General features: G+C 32.6%; 1 long non-coding RNA gene across 1 annotated transcript; it reads right to left on the reverse strand.

Moving 5' to 3' along the window:
• Nucleotides 1-6,389: 6,389 nt before the first annotated feature.
• LOC127854450 (uncharacterized) lies at nt 6,390-13,551 on the reverse strand. The gene is made up of 3 exons (XR_008037076.1): nt 13,298-13,551; nt 10,541-10,711; nt 6,390-6,467 (listed from the first exon to the last, which is right to left on the reverse strand). It is a non-coding gene; the product is annotated as an uncharacterized LOC127854450 (long non-coding RNA).
• Between the last annotated feature and the right edge of the window lie 624 nt (nt 13,552-14,175).

Below are 14,175 nucleotides of genomic sequence, written 5' to 3' on the forward strand. Positions count from 1 at the left end.
TAATTGCGACGTGGTCATCCACCAGAATTACCGAGCTTTAAATTATTTTTTTAATTCATCATTTCCACTGAAATGGAAGCACGGACAACTTTTTTAAGGGTCTTTTCACGTTTGGGTAAATTGACAAAGTTGAAAAAAGTTGTTTCATATTCGCAAATTTTCGCTTTAGTTATGATATTTGTGAGGAAACAGTAATACTGTACATTTACCATGCTCTAAAAATAGCCATTATATGCATCTTTTGGCGATTTAAAAACCCGAAAATTATAAAGCGTTGCAACGAGAAACGTATTAATAATTTGGAGAGTTCTGTTGTTGTCGTCATATTTTGTGAAACTACGAGGATTGGTTATACGAAGTATAAAATACACTTGCCATTGTATCCGGAAGGATGGTCAAGTGGTCTAAATAGGAGACTTCTTACTCCAGGACTCCAGGTGTCAGTGGTTCGATCCCTGCTGAGGGTTACCTTTTTTTTGTTTTTTAAATTGAATTCTTGATTTTTTTACTGGAGCTTTTTATATCCAATACTAACATTAATTAATTTAAAGCATTTAATGACAAACTTCAAAACATGACAAAATCTGTGAAAAGGCCCCTTTAACACGAGCATAATGCCATAGACATACGGATATAAAACTATTCTTCTTAGTGGGTAAGCAAATGCTAGTTTTCCTGGCACACAGAAACAATTTCTCTGGCGCCATGGTTTCAAAAAGGAGGTCAGTTTTATGATGAATCCTAATTTTGATAAAACAATAAAAGTACGCGCATGTGTACAAGTGCTAAAAGACTGTCGAAAGTGAAAGTCGCGTTTGAGGAAAACTTACTTTTGTTTCGAAGATAAGCATCAACGAATATGGGCATCAGTAACAAAATAGATGATTGGGCTTGTAAACTATCTGTAACTATCTGGACAATTAGCATCGCACTTGACCGTGGACAACAACGCATGAGCGATGGAAATATTTTGTTTCGCATGAATTTTCGTACACGATGGATTTCGTAGGAAAATTCCAATTGATTTTCAGAAGATAAAAGTATATTGTAAATATATTTTCAAGAACTTTTTGAGCAATATGTTGTTTGGTCAGAAACCATAACCCGAACCTTCAAATGAGTTTTTTTTTTTACTGAAATTGTATCGGTAAAATATAAAAGTATGCCTTATAATATATATATATATATATAACCAAGACTATTGTCAAGCAATCTGGTCCCCTACCGGTGAAACTTCACCATTTTCAGCAATATTTCTAGTTTATTTGTTGCCATAGCAACCAGAATTCTTGACGTATGAACAAAATGAAATGACGTGCATAATCTCCATATTGCCATCTATAGATGTTTCAAGTTTCATGAAAAAATATTTACAACTTTTAAAATTATCGCAGGATCCACCATTTTCAGCAATATGTCTAGTCTATTTGTTGCCATAGCAACCAGAATTCTTGACGTATGAACAAAATGAAATGACGTGCATAATCTCCATATTGCCATCTGTCCATATTTTAGGTTCATGAAAAAATATGAAGAACGTTTAAAGCTATTGCAGGATCCTACTTCCATTTTTCAAGATACTCGACAAAGACAACGCACACCGAAATTGTATCATTGGACGCCATGGAGGACTTGAGAACGTGCATGTTTGATGGTGTAATGACTTTGCTGTTTGATGATAATTAAGTATTAATAAAGAATACCGAACTAATACCGTTGCTAAACACAGGCATCCATCGGTAAGTGATCGTATATGTTTATAAATGCATAATCAATAGATAATATCAAATATTATGCTTAATTTGCCTACAGTCTGCCTTTTAAATATGTGCACATTATACAGCTTTGATCTCACATGTCAAATAGACATATCAGTCTCTGTGAATAGTCGTATCAAAATAAAAAATCATCATATAAACCCTATCATTTAGAAACCAGGACGCCAGTTTAATGCTTCCTGCATGACGGGTCAGAGAATATTAAATTTGCCCGCGCATTATAGCAACGATATGCACCAAGTAACAGAGAAAGCGATTATATATGATGTTCTCGCACCGTTGTTTTACTTTGACAGTATAAATATAAAATATTTTCAGAATTTACAGCATTGCGGAAAGTTTCATATAGGTATAATTATGGTATGAATGGTCGCAATGAAATAATTCATAGCTCTGTCATTATTGCATGAGCGAGTGTATGTACCAAATAAAATTTAACACCAGAAACACCGGCGGATGCTCACGTCGCAATTGGTCGTATTGTCAAAGAAAAGTGACACAAAAAACTAGTCGTACTTGGCTGTGCTTAACATATATACACGCTAGATAATTAGTTAATGTTTTATTATGGATACCTGCGCTTTATTGGTTAACGACTTTAACACACAGGCGAATACTGGATATTTTTACTTTGATTCGCGTGTTCTGTATACGTAGTTGAGGATTCACGCGATCACATTAGATTTAGGGCTGGTTTCATTTTGCTATTGCAAATATATCTCGATGAAACTTTAAATATAGCAAGCTTGAATGGAGTTTTAGCTTGGAATAGTATTTGGGCTAGTCGGGTCGAGATCACTGTTACTTAAAGGAGTATGCACGATTTCTATGTCAACAAGTAATTCTTGCAATCTTAAATCAACATATGAATATAGCATAGGAATGCTAAATAACATAAATTAACAATATGTATATGGTACTAAAAATCAAATATTGATTACTTCAGTAAAGTTCTTAACTGCCTGGTTTAAGCCGATGCCGACACTTTTACTCGTATTTGTTAGGAAACAAAATTGTGTCATTGTGTCGTATGAACGAATCTGCTCTAAAACTTAATTTAGATTCACCTCGTACATACATGATATACATGCTGGCAAATTCGACTGTACAGACATTTTCGATTTCAGAATTAAATATCTGGCTTATTTCGCATTTGTTCGACACATGTTCTTCTTAACTTTTATTTTAATTTATATTGAAATATCGTTATAATAAGTTTTTTACACTTTTTCAGAGCTCCAGATAAGGTTTTGTGAAATTCTTAAATTACTACTAGATTTTCAAAAAGAATTCTTAACTCTGAAATTGTATTCTTAACGTTACTACTAAGTTTTGGAAAATAATTCTATTTTTTTCTAAATGACCAAAAAATAAATAATAATGGTAATTTTCATGCAAAAAAATCAAAATAAACATACTAGCAACTTTATTTATGCAACTTCAACAGTGTCTTTTCAGTATTATACAATGTTATTTTTCAAATACCTTCATATGCCCAAACTGTGCTTAGATTGTATGCCTTAGATGAATTTTTACATATTTGACAATTAAAACGGGTCTCCCCTTCAATCTTTTCAACGATTAGCCACGGGAATTGTTCCTTCCACTCGTTCAATGTTTTTTTTGTGTTTAAGTTTGGACCCGTCGTGTCGCGTTTTTGTTTAGCTTTTCCGACTGTGTCGGCAACTGAACATACAACATCGTATAAGATCTTTTCTATAATGTCTTTCTAAACATTTAACTTCGGCTCACTTTGCGTACAATATGTTAAAAGCGTGTTTTTGGACGCTTTGCAGTTTTTTAGGACGTTCTCTGGGCGCCGCCATTGTTTTTTGACAGATAGACTGTATACGCCGCTTTTATTGGAAAAAAATGCGCTTTGTTATTAAGGTCACAATAAAGCAAAAGATTTCCTACACAAATTCAATGTAAAAGCAATAACTTTAACGAAAAATAAAGTCAAACTTTTGCGCATAGAGACCCTCATAACCATACCTTTTCTCGAAGACCATTCCAAGCCGAATTGATATAAGCAATAAAAAAGATAGGTCACGCGGTATGTAAGAAAAAACTCGTCACGAATCAAAAGTCACTGTTTTGCGGCCATCTATTTACCGGCGTCTATCCAGTTCATGAGGGTTTCCCGCCATCTGTCAAAGTCTTATGTAGTCTCCAATCTTCAGATAAAAGAGTGAATTTCTAGTAAACAACAATGTTTTCCCTGCCACATGCACACAGAAATATACTAAAATAAAGTCATGGCAAGTGACCCTACAGAGAACCGTGTCTTCAAATAAATGATGTTCATGTTTTTAGAGAGTATAGCATTGCACTCCAAAAATATTTAGTATATTGTAACCTACAAACCCGATAACCATTCTATATAAGCACCGCAAAGATATTTAATACGCGAAAAGAACTCAATAAAAATCGATACGAACCGATGTAAAAATAATATTCGTAACTTGATTTTGAAATTCTTAATGGTACGACAAGATTTTAAAATAAATACGCAACGGACTTGAAAATAATTCGTAATTACGAAAATACGACCCTTATCTGGAGCTCTGCTTTTTATATAAATTCATAAAAATTTGACAAAATCGTGCATACTCCCTTTAAAATAACAAAACAACAGTTTCAGTCGGGTCAATGTAAATGTTTCTTGGAATAGAAAACCAGCACACACACTGTTCAATTATTAATGACTATAGCTTTCCCTAACCAATATTGATGACTCGTAGTATACAGCAATCTTGCGTGGCGACATAAATTGTGGCTAGTCATGTGACGATCAAGGTCACTGTTAGTTTACTAAAAATGGCAAATTGCACGCAATATAACTTTTGTAAAAAAAGAAGTGCTCGTATAGTTCGTGTGCATGTACCTTATTTGCAGACCTAGCATAAGATTTCTGCATTTTTGACCAGTTCAGGTCAACGTCATGGTCATGGCTACTAAAATATTGCTAGGCCGTTACCCCACCCATTTCGTTATACAAAGCGTAACGTAAACAAATACTCATTATTAAATTAAAAAGCTTATTATTAAAATAACTTGTTATTCACAATATGCATAAACATCATATTGATATATTTCAACCGATGTCTATTGCTTAACTTACGTTTTTGTCATTGTATTTGTATAATAATGTTGTTAACGCTTGTATCTCATTCATTAAATCCGCCATTTCATATTACGTTCATTGGTAGATAATTTTACTTTAACGGTCGTCACGTGTAATTGACGTCAAGGCCGAAAAAGTATAAATAGCGGTTTCGAAAATAAACAAGTTTCAGTTTGAAATATTGATTTGAAAAGTTAACATCCGGTCAAGATAAATTATTTAACAACAAGAAACATATCATTATAAACTAACTACAGAATAAGATGCAGGTACGGATATTTTATTGTTGATTGCATATGATATTTATGAATATATGCTTTTGTTGTAATAGAATTGAAATGGAAACTGAAACTGAAAGTAAAAGTAGAAATTTTGAATTAACTCTTTGTTTTCTTTGTTATACGGCATAACAAATTGGTGTCAGAAGTAAAGGTTAGTCAAAATTCGGGAAAAGGGAAAAATTTGCTAAATTTGTGGAAATTTCAATGAGAGCCTTGTTTAGCAGGGATTATGAATTTTCCACAAGTAAAAAGAAACACATTGAAAATTGTATATTTTTATAATACAATATATTTCAAATGCAGAAATTTAACTGGCACCACTTTGAAAGTTTTCCTCATCATGTAACTGAAAATAGAAAAATATATGATAGAAATTTTTCTAAGATGGATATGTCAGTAAAAATTTTAAGGTAAATGACAGTGATATTTTAATCAGTTAGGTAGAAACTGTTGCAACGAAATTTTAATTGCTATTTTGTGTTCACATATTAAATTTTTAAAATGGATCAAGATACATCAACTGCTGATAGGTCAGATAATTTAGAAACAAATTGTAGCGCTAGAGTAGAAGAGAAATAGTTTGATATGTCAAATCAAATGTACTCAATTTCGAATACAATTAAATGTTTAAATGATACATTATAAAATAGAATGGATTCTTTAGAATCAAAAATGCACACTGTGTGTGGAGAGGTTTCAGAAATGAGAAATCCTGATCCAGAAATTAATTTCAATTGGAATAGAAATGTACACAAAAATTGCACTGTTCCAAGTCAGTTTCAATCACTGCCAAATTTACAAGTAACAAGGAACTTGAACACAAATCAGTTCACAAATCCCTCAACATCAGAAATTGTTCACAAAAATTCATCATATAGTTTGAAAATGAAACCACAAACATATGATGGTTCAAATGATATTGGTAAATATTTGACACAGTTTAATTTGATCTCTGAGATAAATAACTGGTCTTACCAAGCAAAGTCGTTGTATTTGGCAAGTAGCTTGTCAGGAAATGCTAGGTCTTTACTTAGTGAGTTGACAGAGATACAGAAAAGAGAGTTTGACAGTTTAGTGGAAATACTGAGAACAAAGTATGGTACTAGAAATAAAGCTTAAATTTTTAGAGCTCAGTTAAAATCAATGACTTGGGGGAAAAATCAGTCAATTTCAGATCTTACTCAACACATCAAGAAAATTACACGACAAGCTTACCCAGATGCAAATCAGAAACGATAAAGATTCTGTCCTTGGATTGTTTCATTGATAGTCTGGATAACTCTGAAATCAGATTGAGATTAAGAGAATGCTGTCCAAAAACTATGGCAGAAGCAGAAACTATTGCTGTTAGATTAGAAACACACCAACTGGCTGACAAGCAAAGAAGTCAATCAATTAATGTCTTAAAAAGTGTCGAAACTCAGTGTTATTCTAAACCTACATTAGAAAATGTGATCAATAAAATTGAGACACTGACAGCTCAAGTAGAAAAATTAGAGTCACAGAAAAATGGTCAATATCATTAAAGAGAGCACACAGTTAACACTCAAGGAAATCGATACATTACAAATAGAGCAAATAACAGTGGATATTATTCCAACAATGACAGAACTGCTTACAAACCACCATACAGATACCGTAACAGAAATCAGAATACAGATAGAACTGTTCAGAACAATAATAATTTCAAAGATAGAAGGTTTGTGGGAAACGGGAACAGGTCTAGTTGGGGGACCACAACCAGACCACAGCAGATGTAAGGTCCAAAAGTGAAGTCATTTAATTAAATAGTTTAGTGGCTGAAAATGGTTATTTTTGTGATGTGATGATTAATGGATTTCAAGTGTCTTGTATGTGTGATTCTGGTGCAAATGTTTTTCTTATAAATTATTTTTTTTATAGAAAATTGGGAAAAAGATAGTAAACCTGTGATATTTCCAGTGAATATGATGATGAGTACTGTTACTGGTGAAAACAAGCCTTTTTGGGGAAAACAAAAAAGGATATAAAATTAGGACATCATGTGTTTAGTCATGAGATGTTAGTTTCAGACATTGTACATGATGGTATTCTTAGTATTGATTTCATGCGAAGTCAAAATGTGATTTGATCATAAGTAAAAATTATATGTTAGTTAAAGGTGACAGAATTCCTTGCTACATGAAAAATGATTCAAAACATATAGCTAGTTGTTGTAGGGTAGCAACCATTGAAAAGTTAGTAGTTGAGCCAAATACAGAAACGATAGTTCCAGGAAAAGTTTTAGATCACATAGACAGAAATGCATGTTGTATGATGGAGGGTACAGAAAGTTTTATGCAGAATACTGGTTTAATGGTAGCTAAAGTGCTGGTCAATCCTAACAGTTGTACTGTACCTGTGAGACTAATTAATTTGACAGATAAACCAGTTACAGTTTTTAAAGATACTACAACTGCAAAACTGGAAAATGTTGAAATTGTTGACACAAAGGTAGTTAATGCAGTAGAAATAGGAAAAGTCAGAAAACAGATACTTTACCTGAACATTTAACAGAGATGTTCAAAAAGTCTTCAGAGAACTGAGATACTGACCAAACTTAGATTTTGAGGAAGTTTTTAATAAGATATTTTTTAGTAAGGATGCTGTAGATATTGGTCATACAGCTTTAACTTCTCACAAAATTGGTACTGATAATGTTAAACCAGTTAAGAAATATCCATATCAAATTCCTTTGTCCAAGAGAAATATTGTAGAACAAGAGATACAGAAAATGGAAAAAGATGGCGTTATTGAGAAATGTCCACAAAGTCCGTGGAATGCACCTGTCGTTACTATTGTTAAACCGGACAAGTCAATTAGATTGTGTTGTGATTACCGAGGTTTAAATGAGGTTACGGTTAAAGATTCACAACCTTTACCAAGAATTGATGATAGTATCGAGGCTTTGGCTGGTTCAAAATGGTGGTCATGTTTAGATATGAAATCAGGTTATTGGCAGGTAGATATAGATGAAGAAGATCGTCACAAAACAGCTTTTTCTATACCTGGCGGATCTCAATTGCAATGGAAAAAGTTAGCTTTTGGGTTATGTAATGCCCCAGCTACATTTACAAGATTGATGCATATGGTTTTCAATGGATTATTATGGTCTATAGTCATAATATACTTAGATAATATTATCTGCCCTTCACCTTCATTATCTGCCCAGTTAGAGAGGCTGGAGATTATCTTTGAAAGGTTAAGAAATGCTAATTTGAAGCTTAATCCAAAGAAGTGTGTCTTGTTTCAAAAGGAAGTTACTTTCCTAGGACATAGAATAAATGGACATGGTGTTGGCACAGGTCCTCGAAAAATAGAGACCATCAAGAATTGGCTAACACCGAAAAATGCAAAAGAAGCTAGAAGTTTTATATCTTTAGCAAGTTATTACAGGTCATATGTCTATCAGTTTGCTAGTATAGCAAAGCCCATTCATGAATTAGCTGAGACTGGTAGAAGATTTATCTGGACTGGGGATTGTCAAATAGCTTTTATGAAAATAAAAGCAGCACTTACAAATGCCCCAATTTTGTCATTCCCAACAGAAACTGATCAATTTATTATTGATACAGATGCGTCACTTGTAGGTCAAGGTGCAGTTTTGTCATAGAAAATTGATGGAAAAGAGAAAATGATTGGGTACTTAAGTAAATGTTTTACTAGAACAGAAAGGAAATATGGTGTTACCAAAAGAGAATTATTGGCAATTGTGAGTGCTTTGAAACATTTCCATCATTATGTATATGGGAGACATGTTATTATAAGAAGTGATCACTCAAGTCTAAAATGGTTGTTGAAATTTAAGAATGTTGAAGGTCAGTTAGCAAGATGGTAAACAGCTTTAAGTGTTTATGATTTTACCATTGAATATCGAGCTGGTAAACTGCATACCAATGCAGATGTTTTGTCAAGACGTCCATGTGTTGATAGATGCAAATATTGTGATATAGTAGAAATGAAGTGTTCCTTTAGTGGCTTCTGTGCAAATAACAGAGTTAAAGCAAAGCCCTGTATAAGAGGAAAAACAGATTACCGAAAATAACATAAAAGTGTAAAGTAGGTCAGAGAACAGTGTTTTAAAGTAACACATTGTATTAGGTATTTTAGCCATGTTGTTTGTGTTTGGTGTTATTTCTTCAGTGATATTATTCACAGTATGTTTGATATTTTGGGAAGTAGAAGATGAGTTTTCCTGGATAGAAAGATTGAGATGGATATGGTCAGTTTAATGTAGATATGGAAGTTGTATTCTACAAGAGGTATGTGTTGATTATCAGGTTATACCGAGGGTTAACAGTACTGTTACAGTTAGCCGTAACTTGAATAATTTAACAGAGATAGAAAGAAGGATTGTACGAGCATGTAAAGTGATAAAAAGAAGTCATGTAACAAAGAGGTTACTATTTCACAGCTAGATAATGCTTTTCAGACAAATAGTAATGATGTTGTTATGATAAGTGCTGTGGATAAACCAAGTACTAGTGCTGACTTAGGAGATAGTGTAATGTCTGATATAGAGGGGGAGAGTATAGATATTGAAGTATTAGATTTAGTACAAATTCAAGACAGTGATAGAAATTTAAAACTTATAAAAAGTATGATTGTAGAAGGAGTTAAACCGACATGGCAAGAGGTGTCAAAATATGATGTAGAATTAAAGTATTATTGGGCTAGGTTGGACTCATTCGTAGTAAAAAATAATGTGCTATACAGGAAATGGGAAGATGCAAATTGTAAGGAGAAGTTTAAGTTATTAATTTTGATACCAAGGTTACATAGAGAGCACGTACTTAAACAGTTACATAACAATAAAACAGCAGTTCACTTAGGTGTAAAGAAAACCCTAAGGAAGGTTCGAGATCGTTATTTCTGGTATGCTTTGAGAAAAGATGTAGAAAACTGGTGTAAGACTTGTGATGTTTGCAATAGTATAAGAGGTACTTTGCGAAAACCTAAAGCTCCTTTGACCACGTACAATGTTGGTTATCCAAACGAAAGGATTGCTATTGATATCATGGGTCCCTTTGTAAAAACTAAAAGTGGAAACAGATACATGATGGTAGTAGGAGATTTATTTAGTAAATGGACTGAGTGTTGTCCTATAGAGAATTTAGAATCTAGTACAGTTGCCAAAACACTTGTTAACAAGTCTATAAGTAAATGGGGATGTCCATTAATTTGTCACACTGACCAAGGAAAAAGTTTTGATGTCAAAGTTATTTTAGTAGTATGTCAACTATTAGGCATAGAAAAGACAAGATCTTCTCCTTTTCATCCTCAAGGAAATGGTTTTATAGAAAAACACAATTCTACCATTATCAACATGCTCTCACCTTATGTTTCTTCAAATCAAGATGACTGGGATGAACACATTGATTTAGTACTCATGGCCTACAGGTCATCTGTCCAGTCATCTACAGAATGTTCACCATCAATGTTACATCTTGGTAGAGAAATAAGGTTACCAGTTGACATGGTATATGGAAATACTGAAAAAGATGAAGCTGAAACAGAACGTTCTAAAGCATAATATGTCAAAGATTTTGAAAATAGATTACACAAGGTGTATGAAATGGCTAGAAATAATATGGATATTGCTAAAGAAAGCATGAAAGTAAACTATAATGTTCATTTAAATTACAAAATTTATAAAGAAAATGATTGGGTATGGTATTTCAATCCAGTACGATAAAAGGGGCTTAGTAGTAAATTTCTTATACCATGCACTGGACCATGTAAAATTATAAACAAGGTTAATGATATTCTTTATAGAATTAAAACAAGCCCAAGGACAAAAGCAAAAATTGTCCATCATGATAAGCTAAAACCATATAATGGAAAATTGATACCCGATTGGTAGTGAAGCCTTCAGATAAGGGATGTCTTAATCTAAAATAAATAGTTTATGTTTAAAATAGAATAAAAACAAATTAAGGTTTGCAAAAGATAAACGAAAAATGATTTTTAATTTACAGAAATTCCAGTGTAAACTGTGCGAGGATCTTTTCTTTGCTGCTGAAAAACCCTGCATGGCCCATTTGCGGGAACAACATAGTTGAAATAGTTACAAATGTAAACTATGCAAAAAGATTTTTCGACGAAATGACAATCCTCACCAGTGCAGGTCATCAAAAGAGCAATATTACCAATTTAACCAATTGAACGGGAAGAAAGATGAAGATGCAGAGAGGGATTTAGAGGCATTATGAAGAGGGCGAAAGAAGACTTGTGTGTAGATTTAGAGAAGAAGGCGGAAGGAAGAGAAAGAAAAGTTAAATGTTTTATTGGAAGAATTGGCAGTGAGTGAAGACGAAGAGGATATTGATATTTTTGAACGATTCCAGAGATTGAGTTGGGAGAGCGAGGTTATTTAAAATGAATTTGATGAATTAGTAAGAGGTACTGATGTATGAATTAGACATATTGGAAAAAAACGAAATGGAGGAGGAACAGAAAAGGAAGAAAGGAGAACAAGAAAAGAAAGAAGACAAAGGAAAAAATAAGGAAGAAGAGGAGAAAATGAAGAAGGAAGAAGAAATGAAAGAACAAAATAAGAAGGAAAGAAAAAAGTCAGAAGGAAGAAGAAATGAAAGAACAAAAGAAGAAGAAAAAGTTAAGAAGGAAGAAGAAGAGCAGAAAAGGAAGAAAGAAGAAGAAATGAAAGAACAAAAGAAGAAAGAAGAAAAAGTAAAGAAGGAAGAAGAAATGAAAGAATAATAGAAGGAAGGAAAAGTAAAGCAGGAAGAAGAAGAGCGGAAGAAGAAAGAAGAAGAAACGAAAGACGAACAGAAGAAGAAAGAAAACAAGGTAAAGAAGGAAGAAGAGGAGCAGAAAAATAAAACGGAGGAGATAATAAACGAAGAAGAGCGAAAAAGAAAGAAGGAAGAAAAGAAGAAAGAAGAAAAAGCTATGAATGGAAAAGAACAGAAAAATAAGGAAGAAGAAATATCTATTAAAGGAAAAGAAGAACAAAATAAGGGGAAGGAAGAAATGATAAAATACATTGATGGAGACAAATCGACAAACAGAGAAAAAAATGAACAAGCAGACATTACTGAAAAGAAAAAAAAAACATGTACGACAGAGGAGGAGTATGAAGTCGCTGGACAATGCGCGGTCAAAATTACAGGAACTTTCCAATCGGGCAAGGACCCTGATCGCCGAGACCGTAGAGTCGATCAGTTTCGTAGAAGACGGGTAGCTTTACGAAATAAAAACAGTGAGCAGAAAATACAAACTTTGAGTCAAAATACAAAGTGTTAATAAAACGGACTATGACTATGTTCTTCTTGTTGTTCAGACTATAGGTATGTATTGCTCTTATTTCAAATGTATATGTATGAAACTAATTATAGGTTAATTTTATTTTTTTAAATATTAATTCATAGTTCATCAAACATAATATATGACTATCTCGGATAAACATAAAGTTGCTTTGTTTTGTTTATCTTGAATGTATGTGTCATATTGACATAGTCTATATTCAATTTATTATAATGTTGTTCTTGTGTATAAGAACAGTCACATTAGTCATAAAGTGTAAGGTAAGATTATATTAATATATGTTGTACAACAAATATATGTTGTACATCTCATGAAAGTATTTGTCATATCAACATTTTATGTGTGTATGTTATTTTGTTCATGTAATATCATAAATGTTGACAAATTTTAATTGTTACATTTATTCAAAATATTTTTTCGGATAATAACATTATCAATGTTTTGTCACAAGGGCATTGTGTTCATGTAAATATTATGTGACATCATAAATGTTGACAGGTTGTTTTTATATAATATATATATTTCAACATTTATTCAAAAAAAATTTTTATGTCAAAGTAATTTATGTAATTTAAAAATAGTATACTTACCTTATAATTGATCTGTTGTTCACAATAATTGGGATAATTCTTAGAAAGGTGAGGGTACTGCTAGGCCGTTACCCCACCCATTCCGTTATAAAAAGCGTAACGTAAACAAATACTCATTATTAAATTAAAAAGCTTATTATTAAAATAACTTGTTATTCACAATATGCATAAACATCATATTTATATATTTCAACCGATGTCTATTGCTTAACTTACGTTTTTGTCATTGTATTTGTATAATATTGTTGTTAACGCTTGCATCTCATTCATTAAATCCGCCATTTCATATTACGTTCATTGGTAGATAATTTTACCTTCAACGGTCGTCACGTGTCATTGACGTCACGGCCGAAAAGTATAAATAGCGGTTTCGAAAATAAACAAGTTTCAGTTTGGAATATTAATTTGAAAAGTTAACATCCGGTCAAGATAAATTATTTTACAACAAGAAACATATTATTATCAACTAACTACAGAATAAGATGCAGGTACGGATATTTTATTGTTGATTGCATATGCTATTTATGAATATATGCTTTTGTTGTAATAGAATTGATAAGGAAACTGAAACTGAAAGTAAAAGTAGACATTTTGAATTAACTCTTTGTTTTCTTTGTTATACGGCATAACGATATGATACGTGTTTCCGGTGAATATCTCCAGTTCGGATGGAAATGTTGTTCTTATGCAGACCACGCATCGGTGTTCATTTGCATACATCTAGGTCTCGGTCATCATTTATAGAATAGAAACAAAGTTTCTTCTCAATTCCTACAGTTACGACGGATATATTGTGTGGCAAGTTTGTGGTTAGGTAGCTAACATGTAGACCTAGCTTTGGGTTCTATCTGGGACCACTTTCGTAAAGAAAAGATGTTACTGCTTTATAATAAATATTAAAAACAACTGATTATTCTCAATAACTTGAGTTGTATGTGTGTATTGTTCTGAAAGTTTGTGTTATTGTTTTTTTGCAAACAACGATTGGTTTTGGATCTGGGGCCAGTTTGTTCAAGGTCAATGTCATCTGTTCTTAAAACAGAATAAAAGCTCAACAACTTAAGTTTAGATTAAGGTACTTCTTTGTAGGCAGC

Source organism: Dreissena polymorpha, chromosome 13 (assembly GCF_020536995.1).
Source record: "Dreissena polymorpha isolate Duluth1 chromosome 13, UMN_Dpol_1.0, whole genome shotgun sequence".
In the NCBI taxonomy this organism is placed as follows: Eukaryota; Metazoa; Mollusca; class Bivalvia; order Myida; family Dreissenidae; genus Dreissena; species Dreissena polymorpha.